The sequence below is a fragment of the Dromaius novaehollandiae genome, chromosome 24, assembly GCF_036370855.1.
Source record: "Dromaius novaehollandiae isolate bDroNov1 chromosome 24, bDroNov1.hap1, whole genome shotgun sequence".
Taxonomy (NCBI): Eukaryota; Metazoa; Chordata; class Aves; order Casuariiformes; family Dromaiidae; genus Dromaius; species Dromaius novaehollandiae.
This window is the reverse complement of record NC_088121.1, coordinates 6,698,897-6,711,456: the sequence shown is the minus strand read 5'-3', so window position 1 is coordinate 6,711,456 and position 12,560 is coordinate 6,698,897. Positions and strand designations below refer to the sequence as shown.

Sequence of the window (12,560 nt, the reverse complement as noted above, 5' to 3'; positions counted from 1 at the left end):
CCAGAGCCTTCCCATAAGCTGCCGGTTCTTTCCCGAGAGGAGGGAAGGCAATCTCACGGGAACCACTTTCTCACCAGCAGTCTAAGCTGCCGCTTGCGCTGAGGGGACTTTGCCGGTGGTGGTTCTGCGGACGGCAACATGACGGGCAGCTCAGGAACGCCAACCTCTGCTGCCAGCGGTTCCTGACAGCCACAGCGCGGGCAGCTCTCTCAACTCCCCGCCTTGCCACTCCAACCCCCAAAACACAAGTAAGGTTAAAAACAAATCGTGCAAGAAGCAATACTTTCCTCCATCTGAAGTGTCTGTATTCAGCCAGCTCTGCTCACCATCCTCCGGCTTTCCAGGAAAAGGAGGTGTAGGCAGAAACGCCGATCTGCACGTGTGCCTGAGTCACGCAGGCCCAAGCGCCTCACTCCACACACAACCTAGCTGCCACTCTGATGGTCTTGCCTTTCTGCTGCTACAATTTACTGACATCAGAAGTGCCAGATTGACAAGAGGAAGGCTGTAAGGACCGCCATCTGGGCTGCAGACAGCTCCCACGGCATTGCAGTGACACACAGTTCTTCAGCAGGGCTTTCCACATACCAGCATCAGGGGGATGGGTGGGATTGTAGTCGCCTTGAAAGTGGGGGACCAAAAGACATACTCAAGGTCTTTCATGTACCATTCCAGCTCCAGGCACTAAGCCGTGGCGGGGTACAGACACGGCCTCTTATTTCTGTCAATGCGAGGGCCGGAATTTTGGGGAGAAATCATCCCGACAGTCCTTACAGTTGGATGGGGACAACTGCAGCAAGCCATGTTCTGTCGTCACCAGCAGAAGAGGTACGGATCGGGGGACTCAAAGTAGTTTGTAGCTGGCTCTCAGCAGCCCATAAAGTTGGATCTCAGCAGGTCTAAGGCTTGCTTACTTCCCTCATTTCTCTCTCCCTGAAGTGCATGCAGCTAGCTGCTCTCCTCCCATGGAAATGTGGTGCTTCTGGAATTAGATTAATTAGCACTGATTTTTCATCTTTGCAGGATCAGTGAGAAATCTGGGAGCAGACGTGTAAAATCCAGGGACTGGACAGCCTCTACTGCCACAGCTGACCGCTCCCAAGCAGGACCTGGGTGAACACGAGGCTTTTCAGAACAGAGGGACGACTTCCCGAGGGGAAGGGGAGGACGGGGAGGCGAGATACCTCGGTGCCTAAACAGCACGGCGGCAGATCCCCTGCCAGTACGAGGACTTAAAGCTTGCTGCCAGCCACACCAACCATGCAGAAACTCACATTAAATGTTACCACAGCTCAATGAGCACAGCCCTGCAGACCCGCTAGCAGAGGAGGGGGCAGGCTCTCAGAATAAGCAAACAGGCTTAAATGACACATTAATCTCAGGGAGAGTCCAGGATGCTTCCTAACGCAGACAGCAGCCCCAGCTAAGAGCTGCTCCCTGAGTAAGGGTGGGAGACGTTGCTGGCAGCAGCTGCCAGAAGCAGCCAGTGAAGCTGTGTCCATGGGATACAGATTTAGGCCACCAGGTCTGGGCTGAGAAAGCAGCAGTGCCCCTTCTCTCTCCCAGCACAGACCCACAAGAGCATGCTCTGAGCCTAGGAGCAGTTCAGCAGGAAGGAGGCACCACCTTTAGCCCTATTCCTTCTCTAAGAGCTTCAGAGGATCCCAGCCATGTGAGCTGCATGAGCCCAAAAGCTCGTGAAAGGGCAATCATCCAACTCAAGGGATACCAGAGACTCTGCCATGTGGCGCACGACCAATGCATCTCAGGAGACTTTTCCCAGGTTCTCACTGCATCCCACACTTCTAAGTCAGGCATTCACAGGCTCAGATGCTATTTATGCTAACTGAAGGACAGAGTCACGCAGTTAAGACAGAAACAAAAATAAAGGAATGATTCCTAGCTTTGCTACTGATTTTTCTAGCTATCCTGGGATAAATCACATCACCTGTGTCTGAGTGGTTCTCATCTTCCGCAGTCTAAGAGACCTCATCTTTCATCCTTTCACAATAGGTCTTGTCCTTATGCTGTCCCAGAGCATCCTGGGATCCTGCTCCACAAACCACCACAGGCTATCTTCACCCAGACATTTGTAACCTGATTTTCAGAGGGAATCAGCTGCACTGCCCTGCGCTGAAGCTGAACCATGTCTGGCCCTGTGGTAAACCAGTTCAGCTGGCTTCCTAAGGGAGCAAACTCACTGGAGCCAGTCCCCAAACGAGACCAAGGACTAGAACTGCAAACAGTACCTGGATCTGCAACATGACCGAGTAGACAGCATATAGGCGGGTAGCATATATGCAAGAATGAATTTGGCCTCATGTGTGCCAAGATCTGGATCCAAAAGGAATGTTCTCCCCCACAACACATCACTATACACTGCAGGAGAAATACCAGAAATAGCAAGAGGTCTGTAAAGGAAATGCCATCAGTCTCACCTTACTCTGTCGTTACTACTTACAGCATAGCTCTGTTATTAGGATTTAAGTAAGGTCAAACACTTTACTGTATCACTTGTGCAGAAACCTGTGCTACGGACTGCGCAGTCACTGCATGGCAACTTTCAGCAGGGAACTGACTCCATGTAGCAGATTTACAGGGATGAAGCTCCCTATCTTAAGTTTAAGCAGTTCCATAGGGAAAACATTTACCTGCTGATGAATCTTGTCCCCATTGTCATAGGCTGGTGTTTTGCAGCTCCCCATGATGCTGCAGCATTTCTACCATGCTCTGCACACAAGTATAATGACATCAGTGACAGAAAAAAGAGACCAAGAGCACCAGAGACCACAGCTTAGTTGCCCAGTTGCTACCAGTCTCAGAGCCTCACATGAACTGGCAGGGCTAAATTTTAGGAGTTAGGATGGGGAGAAGGAAAAGAAGAGCTCTTAGAAATAAAATTCTATTTAGATGTGGAAACAGCGGCTTGAAGCACACACAGCAGGTTCTGAGACACTCCATTTAAAAGTATGTCTGTGTAGATTTGACACTCCGTAGAGTCCAAGGCACTGACAAATGCTCGGTGGGTCCTGAAGATCCACAGCTCGCGAAGGCCCAAGGCCTGAGAGTTTGGAAGCTGCAACTGCTGGCGGGGAGCACCGGAAAGAGCAGCTTTCTGCCTGGTTCAAGCACTAGTCCAAGCTTTCCAGCAAAACAGCTTTAGCTTTCAAAACAAGCTTTTGTCTGTATTGTCCAGACTCGCAGGCCTCCGTTTAAATGGAGCCCACTGTTTATTGAGTCACTTTCATGCTCTCGTGGGCCTGTCTGACTTTCCCTTTCAACTCAGCCATGAAAATTGGCTTGCAGATTAAACTTGGCGCACGAGTTGTTAGTTGCGGAGCAAGTGGGAGGGTGTGCTGGGAGCGAGGAGGAAGGGGCAGAGGAAGCTTCAAGGCAGTATTTGGCCAGGTTTTGATTTACAAGCAGGAGGGAGGGTTGCTCTGGGCTTCTCCCAGACACCTTCAGAAAACCTCTTTGGGCTCTAGTTCAAATTTGAGTTTGCAGCCCCATCCTCCTCAGGAATCCATCTGCCTTGTTAAAAGAGGAACAAAGAGACATTTGTCTTTTTGATTCAGGGAATCAGATGTGCTGCATGTTCAGCGGCACCCCATGCAGGAAAGAGGATTAGGATATATATTTTTTAAATTAGCCCCACAGACTTTAATACAGCATTGAAAAGCAATTCGTTCCCAGTCCCTGTGTGTAAAACAGACAAAACCAAGCGTACCTATAGCATGTCCCCCTGGGAGCAAAGAGGACTTCACATTTGTGCATCATATTGGTTTCTATCAGAGTCTGCATAAACCCTTTGCAAGCACCTACCAGACCCAATTCCCTTCTTCCTCTAGGGAAATAGGTCAGATAATATGCAAGTTTGCAAATGAATTAAGCAAGGCTCCAAGGTCTAGCTTCAGCCCTCCTGGAATTCAGTCGTAACTTTTCCTGACTTGAACAGAAGCTAAATACAGACCAAGAAAGTTAAAACTAACATTGCCAAGTGGCACCTAGTTTTAGTTGCCATTTGGGGAGAAAAATGGTACCTACAACTCCAGCAAACAGTAACACAAACTGGGTGCCCAAAGACTGAAGCATTCAAAACAGTCATTTTTGCCACAGGGACCTTCCAGATCTGCTCCAAGTCACAAGATCTGTGGCAGAGCCAGGACCAAATTCTTCGCAGTCTCCTGCTTTAACTACCAGATGCTCCAGCTCCTCCCATGCTCAGCATCATCAAGAGTAAAGGAGTTGACACCCAGCGGAGGCCTGTTATGCCTTCACGTGCATTTCCTTCTTTGCCGTTGGTCTGCAAACACACACATCTTTTAAGAATATGAGAAGAGGGAGGGGGGCAAACAAGGTTCTTATGATATATTTTTGCAGTTAGACTGTGAAAGAAAATGTATTGGGCCAAATGATCCTGGAACTGAAAGTGCCAATGTAATACAGGGCATTATTACTATTCATTAAATATACATCCCCACTTATACATAAAGAAACACAGACCCAATGACTTACTAGCCTAAGATCAGTCAGTCTCAGGGAGCTCAGAGGAAAGCTAGAGGTTTCCTGGAACTCTGCTCCGTGTTCAAATCAGAGGAAGAAAGTGGGCAGCATCATCTGACAGGTTGATCTGAGACCCATACAAGCTCTTCTGTGTAGTGATCTCAGCAGACAGATCCCAGGCTTAAGCATCCCGGTAACAAATCCAAAGTGGCTTCACTGACTGCTGCATTCACATGGAGTGAGCGAGACCAGAGCCTCAGGACCAGGCCCCTGAAGTCCAGGCAGAGAAAATAAGTGATTCTCACCTCTGACTCTCCCCCACGAAGAGGGAGATAGTCAAGGCTGGCAGCACTTTAAAACCAGACGAGTGCCAGTAGGTGTCTTTCAGCCCCTGCAGACACACTGGCCTCTTCCCCTTCACCAATATTTATGTAAGGTGAACTGCCTCCGATCCAGGAGGGGCGGTTCTCCATTAACAAGGCTTGGCAAAGAGCAGGAATTTCCTGTGCCAACTTGCAAGCCTGCTGCCTTAAGACAGATGGCAGGGAAAGTATCCCAGCCTTGTTCCCCAAATCTTTTCTCCCAGCAAGCAGAGAGGACTCGAAACAGGAATGAACGGGTCAGGTGTTCAAGGTTGCAGCCATCTGTGAAGCCCTAATTTCAGGTAGGAAATGGCCTATACCTGAGGCCAGGGGACACACTTGCCTCCCCACGACCCAGAAAAGCCTGCCGCACTGCCAGGCTCTGCAGGCGGACAACAAGGGCACGGGATGCACTGGAAGCTTCGTGCGTTCAGACTTGGAGAAGGAAAGAGGAGATGCTCTGATCCTCTAAAGGATGAGAACAAGGTAGTGATGCTACTACTATCAAAAAACCAGTACTGCTCTGACTAGGGCCGAATTGTACCTTTATGGGAAAGAAAAATCGCTCCGGGGCAGCTGGAAGGACAGGATTCCCACATTTACTGCAGAGCCGACGCTGGGTCTCTCAGGAGAGGTTCCCGTCCCCAGGGATGGCAGCTCGTGCTCAGCCACCGACAGGGACAGACACGAGGGGACTCCTGCGCTGAAGTGCTGAGCATCCAGCTCTGGTGAAACTCATACAAGATGCAAGTGCCTGGTTCCTGCACAAGGAGGACATCATTCCCACTCCAGCCCCTCCTGCCTCCACTGAGATCAGCTTCAGCGACAGCGGAGTAGCCAGGAGGTGTCACATTTCTTAGCCAAAGAGCCAGGCAGAACTAGCTGAATGAACTAGTATGAACAGATAATGCAGTGGCAACTTATTAACCTGCTACCGATATTGTTGACCAAACAGCGCTGATTTATGCCTGTTTGGCTTTGCTGGTCTTTTTGAGACAGGATACAAAACTTACTGATTCTGAAGCAAATCTAGTTTTTCTGGCCACGTCAAAGAAGGCTGTAGAAAAAGCAACCCAGACTAGCTATGCTGTCTTCATCTCTGCACGCAGGAAGTTGAAAGCAGAAACCAGTATATCCCTTGGTGGTCTCAGTCAAAGCACATTAGGCTCAATCTAAATATTGAATTCAATATTTCGTTTTCGAGTTCCCAGCCAAGAGTAAAGTCCCTCTGCGCCAGACATCATACAAGCATAGCAAGAGGTCCCAGGATTCCCAAACTGATCACGTGTTTGTGTCCTCTATAGGGATGTGCTTAGGTTCTGGGCATGTGACTCATTTAAGCACAAGCTTACGGTGCAGCACGGGCCCGGGACCTTAGCTTCCAATGGCAGAAGACAGGAACGACTGCGAAAAAAGTCCAGTTCTACAGGTCATAGATGAAGCTTCTTGGAAATTGTCCAAAAACATCCCCTTCTCTTGGGTCACTCTGATACCCTCACCCCGACTGCCTGGAACAGGAACTAAGTCTCTTTTCCCCTGCACATGCACTTTTAGCCCTCTGAAGGGATGCTCCCAGGGATTAGCATTGGTCTGATTTTCATCTTTTTTTTAATCATTTTCATTTATTTTTGAACAAAGCCTAACCAAAACTATACCTTCATAGCTTGTTTTGACAAACTTTTTTGTATCTGTATTTTTCTCCCACTAATGGTGTAGCACTTCAGTTATTTATCTTTTGTGGTTTTTAATACTATAAAAATATGACTCAGTAGCAGTGCTGATACCTCAGAAAACTTCCCTCCTGGTGTTGCAGAGGACAGCTAATGACGGCACCACAGGCAACAGGGTCATAAATAACCTTACACTGGGTGCTCGTTCTGACAGGTGTTGCAGCTCATGCCTGAAGCACACTTCCACCAAGGTGACAATTAGGAGCTCAAAGCTGAGCACATGCTGAAATATATTCCGGTCTGGAGTCAACGGGAAGTCTCCTGCTGATTTCACCCGGACCTCGATTAAGCCTTTAACTCTTGCATGGTTTCGTCCATATTCGTGAATTTTTCATTAAGGGCCAGACACTGCAATCCATACTCACGCTGCACCTAAGCCGTCCTTTCTATCGACCCGCATCAGTCTGAGTCACAAGCATCACAGCACCTTCCCCTCGAGACAGTCTCACCGAATGCAGCACAACCGTTCATGAAATGAGGTGCCCCTCTGCCGGGGAAAGGGAGTCAGGATCAAGCCCTTGGAAAAGGCATCAGTAAGGCTAGACTGGAGAGAAAATTCACCCTGGTAAAGCTGCATCAAGATGAATGAACTCGAGTAAATCTGTGTGAAATCAATCATTTAAAGAGATAGCCCGTTCTGTGGTATCGCAGGGGAGACATCAGGGAGCGCTAGAAACTAATATTTCATTGTTCAGCTTCCTCACGAGTCCTGGACACACGTTCCCCCGCCCCGGCCACGCTCTCGCAGGGCCGACGGCAGCTCGCACCCGTACCCCCAGAGACACCCACGCTGTCTCCCGGCATAAGGTAAAGCGGCGGGAGGGAGAAGGAGGAAAGCAATGCACACATCCCGCTCCTCCTGACCGGCACAAGAGGAGCAAAGAGTAAATGGGACTGTCTGGCCCCAAGGAGGTAACAAGCAGCCACTTTCCAGCAATCCCCTCCTCAGCCAAGCCAGCAGCTCCCAGCACCGGAGCCTCTCAGCCCACATTGCTGGCTTCAGTCCTGAAATCCCTTGGGCTACTTAAACATATAGCAGATAAACTTGTATCACAGGAGAGCCCATTACTGGGTATCTTTTCCCACTGATCCTAAATTTATAGCCAGATACTTTAAACAAACAATGGATAAAAGAAGTAAGCCTATCAGGTAAGTGAAAGAAGAAATTTTATGTACTACGTGGAGAAATACAATGGGACTTGATTTTTTTTGGAGTGAATTAATCTGTTCAGTTCTCATTCATGTCAGCGCTTGATAAGATTAGAGGATTAAACCAACTGTATGCTAAGTGCGCCCTGCCAGGGTTTACTGCATGTTGGCATGCACAGACCACCGCAACATCACCCAGAGACCCAGGGACTCACAGTAGGACCTGCTCAAACTTTGGAAACAAAAATCACAGCTTATCCAGATTTTCCATGTGCCGCCAGGGTATGAACTCCGATCTCTCTCCAGTTTCAGCTAAGCTTACTTATTAAGTACTTGTACCCAACAGGCAAGTCTTTGTATAAGCAGCATTTATCTCGGAGCACTAGCATCAGAAGAGGATTTCAGATGTGCTGCAGTTTTTTGGATGCAAAATGTTAACACCATATTCATATCCTCCCCCAGTGCTACATGAAAATGCACACATCCTATCACACTCTCACACTATGCAGTTACATACAGCTATATACAGGCACACAGCTATCCCTATACACTCCTACACAATTCAGCGTGTCGCAAACATCTCTTTCTCTTTGACAGTTCACAAATGATAGATGCAGAAGTGTTAGAAGTTCTCCTGTAACTTGCCACCTTTTTCTTCTGGCCTAACAAAGGCATTTGTGATGTTTAATTCATTAATGCCCAAAAGGCACAAGATCTTGGAAGGAGCGGCCACAGAAACACTAAATATTAAGAGAATTTGTAGCACCTAGCTAAGGCAGTTTCCCCAAACACCTCAAAACACAGATTTTATCAATGTGAAATCCCTCATTTCTATGCCCCCAAACCAAACAGAGCCAGTCAGATAGTCGTCTTTTCTCCCGAAAACAGCACATTACTCCACTACAGTAAAGAGACAGCATGCAGAATAAGGGTGAATGTCAATACATCTAGGAATACTAAAAAACATCAAGTAAGGTAAATCTAGCTAGTGGCTAGTGTCAGTGGCCTCAGTTTCTGTTACACCTGAGGATGAGTTTGGCCCTGTACATTGCAGAGACTGAACCATAATCTTCACCACAGTGGCTGACTGGAACAACGCTGAGGCTATTTTCCAAATGCCAGCCAGGTTTGCACGTTCTGTACCATTATATATTGCTCTGGGCCACTCGTCCCTTAGCTTTTCCCAGTGTGTATCTAGGTGAAACAGTCACAAAAGCTGACAGCTAGTTTCCCCTCAAATAAATTTTCTATTAGATATGAATTCTCCCTCCCTAGTGGGATACTCTCCCCATGGGAATATAGCAGATATTTGCAGGGGGAGCAGGAAGGAAGAGGGATGGATCTTTTATCATATGAAACATTTTTATTCCATCTTTGTTTTCTTTTTCACTGCTCCATGTCTGTTTTATTCCAGGCTCAGAGTCCATCAAACTCTAAGCCTCCAAAGGTGCTGAAGAGTCTGGCTCCATGATTCTAACCTCTGAAGATGCATCTGATATGATAAAAGAAGTGTAGCTATTGAAATGTCTCCCATCAATACAGTTATTGTGTTGCTAGGTTTCCATCTAGACACACAGCCTAAAAGAGCAATCAAAGGAAGCTGACGCTGTGGATAATATCTTTATCAACACTTCACAAGGTTGTTGGGGAGGGAGAGGGGAAATCTGGTTTCTGAGCAAAGTTTGACTGCTGAGAATGAAAGTCAGTTTAAAAAGCTCACCCAGATTTTCATGGGGAAATTGTTTTCTAAAAAAATGAATTTTTAGAGTGGTATATTTTATGTGTACACGCATGTGCCTTTGTGGGCACAAAGTCTCTGTGTTTATTCTGTCATTTGAAAGGTAATAGTACTTTCCTTTCAACACACAACTCCTAATCCCACTTAACTGGAGTCATGTCTTGCAGCTGCAAGAGAAGGCGTGCATCAGCCTTGCTTTAAAAGAACTTGCATAAAACATTGAATCCTAACCAACTCAGCACAACTGTCAAAATGCTATCCCGACAATTGCATAAGCTAAGGCTGCTAACCAGTGTGCTGCTGGTTAGTCTGTGCACAAGAGAAGTGCAAGCAACACGGCACGCGGAGGCAGGCGAAAGGTCCTGCACGTGCCTGAGGGACCTGCTCTCACTCCCTGCATCCCAGAGGTTTTCTGTATTACTCAGCTCCCACCCTCCCCCAGTGGGAAAGTGCCTCTGAACATCAGGGCAGTGGTACCCAACCCCACTCCTCTGGTTTGGTCATCGCACCACGGAAGAGGGAAGGATGTGAAATAGTTAGGTTCTCTCTGGGACGCAGGCTGCTCTGCCGGCACGTCTTTAGAGACCACCTAGAGCAAGTAAGGGCCCAGGACCGGGGCTTCAAAGGGGACTATTGCTAGCAAGAAAACACCCCTCTTAGGTGACCCGGGGTTTCCAGGCAGGAGAAGCCAATTTCTACAGAAGACAGCACGAAACGGGAAGGTTAGGCTGCGTGTGTCAGGAACACAACTCTCTCCGCACCTTCCGGAGAAATACCTGACAGCAGGGACGCTGCCCAGCCGGACCCGCTACCCGCCCTGCGCGGCAGAAGAGCCTCTGCTGGCTCGCTGCCTCCTCGGGACGCGGCCCGCTCCCGCCACGCCGGGGACGCAGAGCCGCTCAGGTCTGGCGCCCGACCCCCGGAGAGGGGCCCTGCTGCAGGCACGGCCCCCGGGAGCTCCCGGCAGACGCGCTCCCCCGTGCATACGCGTGAACTCTCGGGAGCGTCCGGGAGAGGTGGCTGAGCACACACACAACTAAGGACTGAGCTGGCGCATTCGCAGCAAAAACAAAAGGGGGGGCGCAAACCGCGGGGGGGGGAAGGGGACGCGGCTGCCGCCCGCCCCAGCGGGACCCGGAGCCCGGCCCGGCCCGCAGCCGGTGCGGAGGCGCCGCCCCGGGGACCCCGGCGCCGCTGCGCCTCTGCCCCGCGGCCCCCGCCCGCAGCCCGGCACCGAGCGCGCACTCACCTCCGCCCGCGCGGGCGGCAGCAGCCGCGGGCCGATGCCCTGCGCCGGGCCGGCTCCGGCGATGCGCGGGCACCGCGCTGCCCTGCCCTGCCCTGCCCTGCCCTGCCCGGCAGCCGCCGCGCACCCGCGGCCCCGGCGCCCTGTGCGAGCGAGCGAGCGGGCGGGCGGGCGCGTCGCCGCCGCCGCGTATGGCCGCTCCGCCCGCGCCGCCGCCGGCTCCCCGCGCGGCCCGACGGTCCCCGGGGGCGGGGGGGCGGGCGCCGGCCCCCGCGCTGCGCAGCGGAGCGGAGCGGTGCTGCTGCCGCCGCCCCGCCGGGCTGCGGGCGGCGCTGCGGCCGCGCTATAAACCCTGCCCCGCGCGCGGCCCCCGCCCCCGGCCCCGGCGCAGCCCCTCGGCCCGGCGGGTCTCGCTCGGAGGCGGCGGAGCCCCGTCGCGCTGGGCGCGGGCGAGGGGAGGCGGCGGAGGCTGCTCCCGGCCCCTCGGCGGAGCCTCTGGTTTAGAGACCGCGATTTGAGGAGCCGCGGACGATTCCCGGCGCAACAAGCCCCGGGCCGTGGGGATGGACACCCAGCTGTGTGTGAGCAGCCACCACCACCCGGCTCCGGGCTGATCTCAGAGCAGAAGCCGCCAGAAACTTTCGCGGTGGCCGGCCCTCGCGGCAGTTCCAGCCCGTGTTGTGGGCCAGGACTCTGGGAAGGACCCGGCCGGTTTTCCTGCTGGTTCTCTCACCTCTAGATCAACGCTCCTTGTAGGAGCAATCTGTACATATCTGTGCCAGAGCTGTGCAGCAACAATCCCTAACTTAAATGAGAGCCATTAAGTGGGAGATAGGAAGCCTATTAGCCGGCGTGATGGCGAACGTGGTTCCTACCCCAGTACAGCTAGGTATTCTGCACTGCTGGTCTTCTGGCTTCACCCCGGACGCTTGCCTGGGCCTTCTGGCTTCTAGTGAGTCCTGCTTACGATAAATGTTACCTGCCTGAGCACAGGGGCTTTGCTTAGTGTCGCCAGGAGGTCTCTAGTGACAGCCCTGGGTACTGCAGCATTGCATTTTTTGCCTGTGCACGCTTGTGTGACTCATCCCGGTTCTGGAGGCAGCGAGGGAAGAGCAGAGGCTCCATTCCTCACTCCTGGCCTGTTTTCTGGGGTGATGGTGGGTTACTATGCTCTGGACTCCAGCAAGAGTGAGATTATGCCAGTAAATCGCTGAACTACGTGATGGGAATGGCTTTTAATCAGGCTACGTTACAGTGGCGACCTGTGCATGTTTTGCCCAATATTCTTGCCTATTGGAGTTCTTGAAGCTACTTAAAAAAAATCTCTACCCAAGTTTTCAGACGTGTTTGCCAAGTGAATAACAAACGGGGAGCAAAACAGGCCCATCACCTGAGTCTGCTCCAGGCAGGTGGCTCCTGTCCGGGGCCCTGCGCTCTCTCGGATGCGTCACCCGGAGCGATCAGGAAGCCGGGCAGACAAAGCCAGACCATCGTCTTCCCTGGGGAGGCTCCAAGGAATACAAATGTAGCGGGGCTCCTGAAATACCGCTGCCTTCCAGCAGCTCAGCACACGGCTGCCGGCGACGGAGGTTCTGCAGAGCAGCGCACGCTGGGGGGTTGGCAGTTCCGTTGCAAACGGCGCGTGTAGAGTAAAGGGAAAAATCGCTTTTTCTAACTTTGCCGGGGACGTGAGCCGAGCCCAGGCTGACGTGAGGGACAGCACTCAGATCCATCATGCGGCAGAGCCCAGCAAACAGCAGGGAGTTATCAGGCGGCGCCGCGTACGGAGCACTCGGGCAGCAACGCCGTTCTCCTCGGCACCGCTTCCGACA

At 51.6% G+C, this 12,560-nt stretch overlaps 1 protein-coding gene across 4 annotated transcripts in view; it reads right to left on the bottom strand.

Annotated features, from left to right (window-relative positions):
* The window catches only part of DISP3 (dispatched RND transporter family member 3), a 41,146-nt gene extending 30,328 nt beyond the window's left edge, over window positions 1-10,818 (bottom strand). For all 4 annotated transcript variants that reach the window (XM_064525603.1, XM_064525604.1, XM_064525605.1 and 1 more), the window contains exon 1: window positions 10,732-10,818. The gene's annotated coding sequence lies outside the window, so the exon portion shown is untranslated. The remainder of the gene's footprint in view (window positions 1-10,731) is intronic.
* Window positions 10,819-12,560: the final 1,742 nt, after the last annotated feature.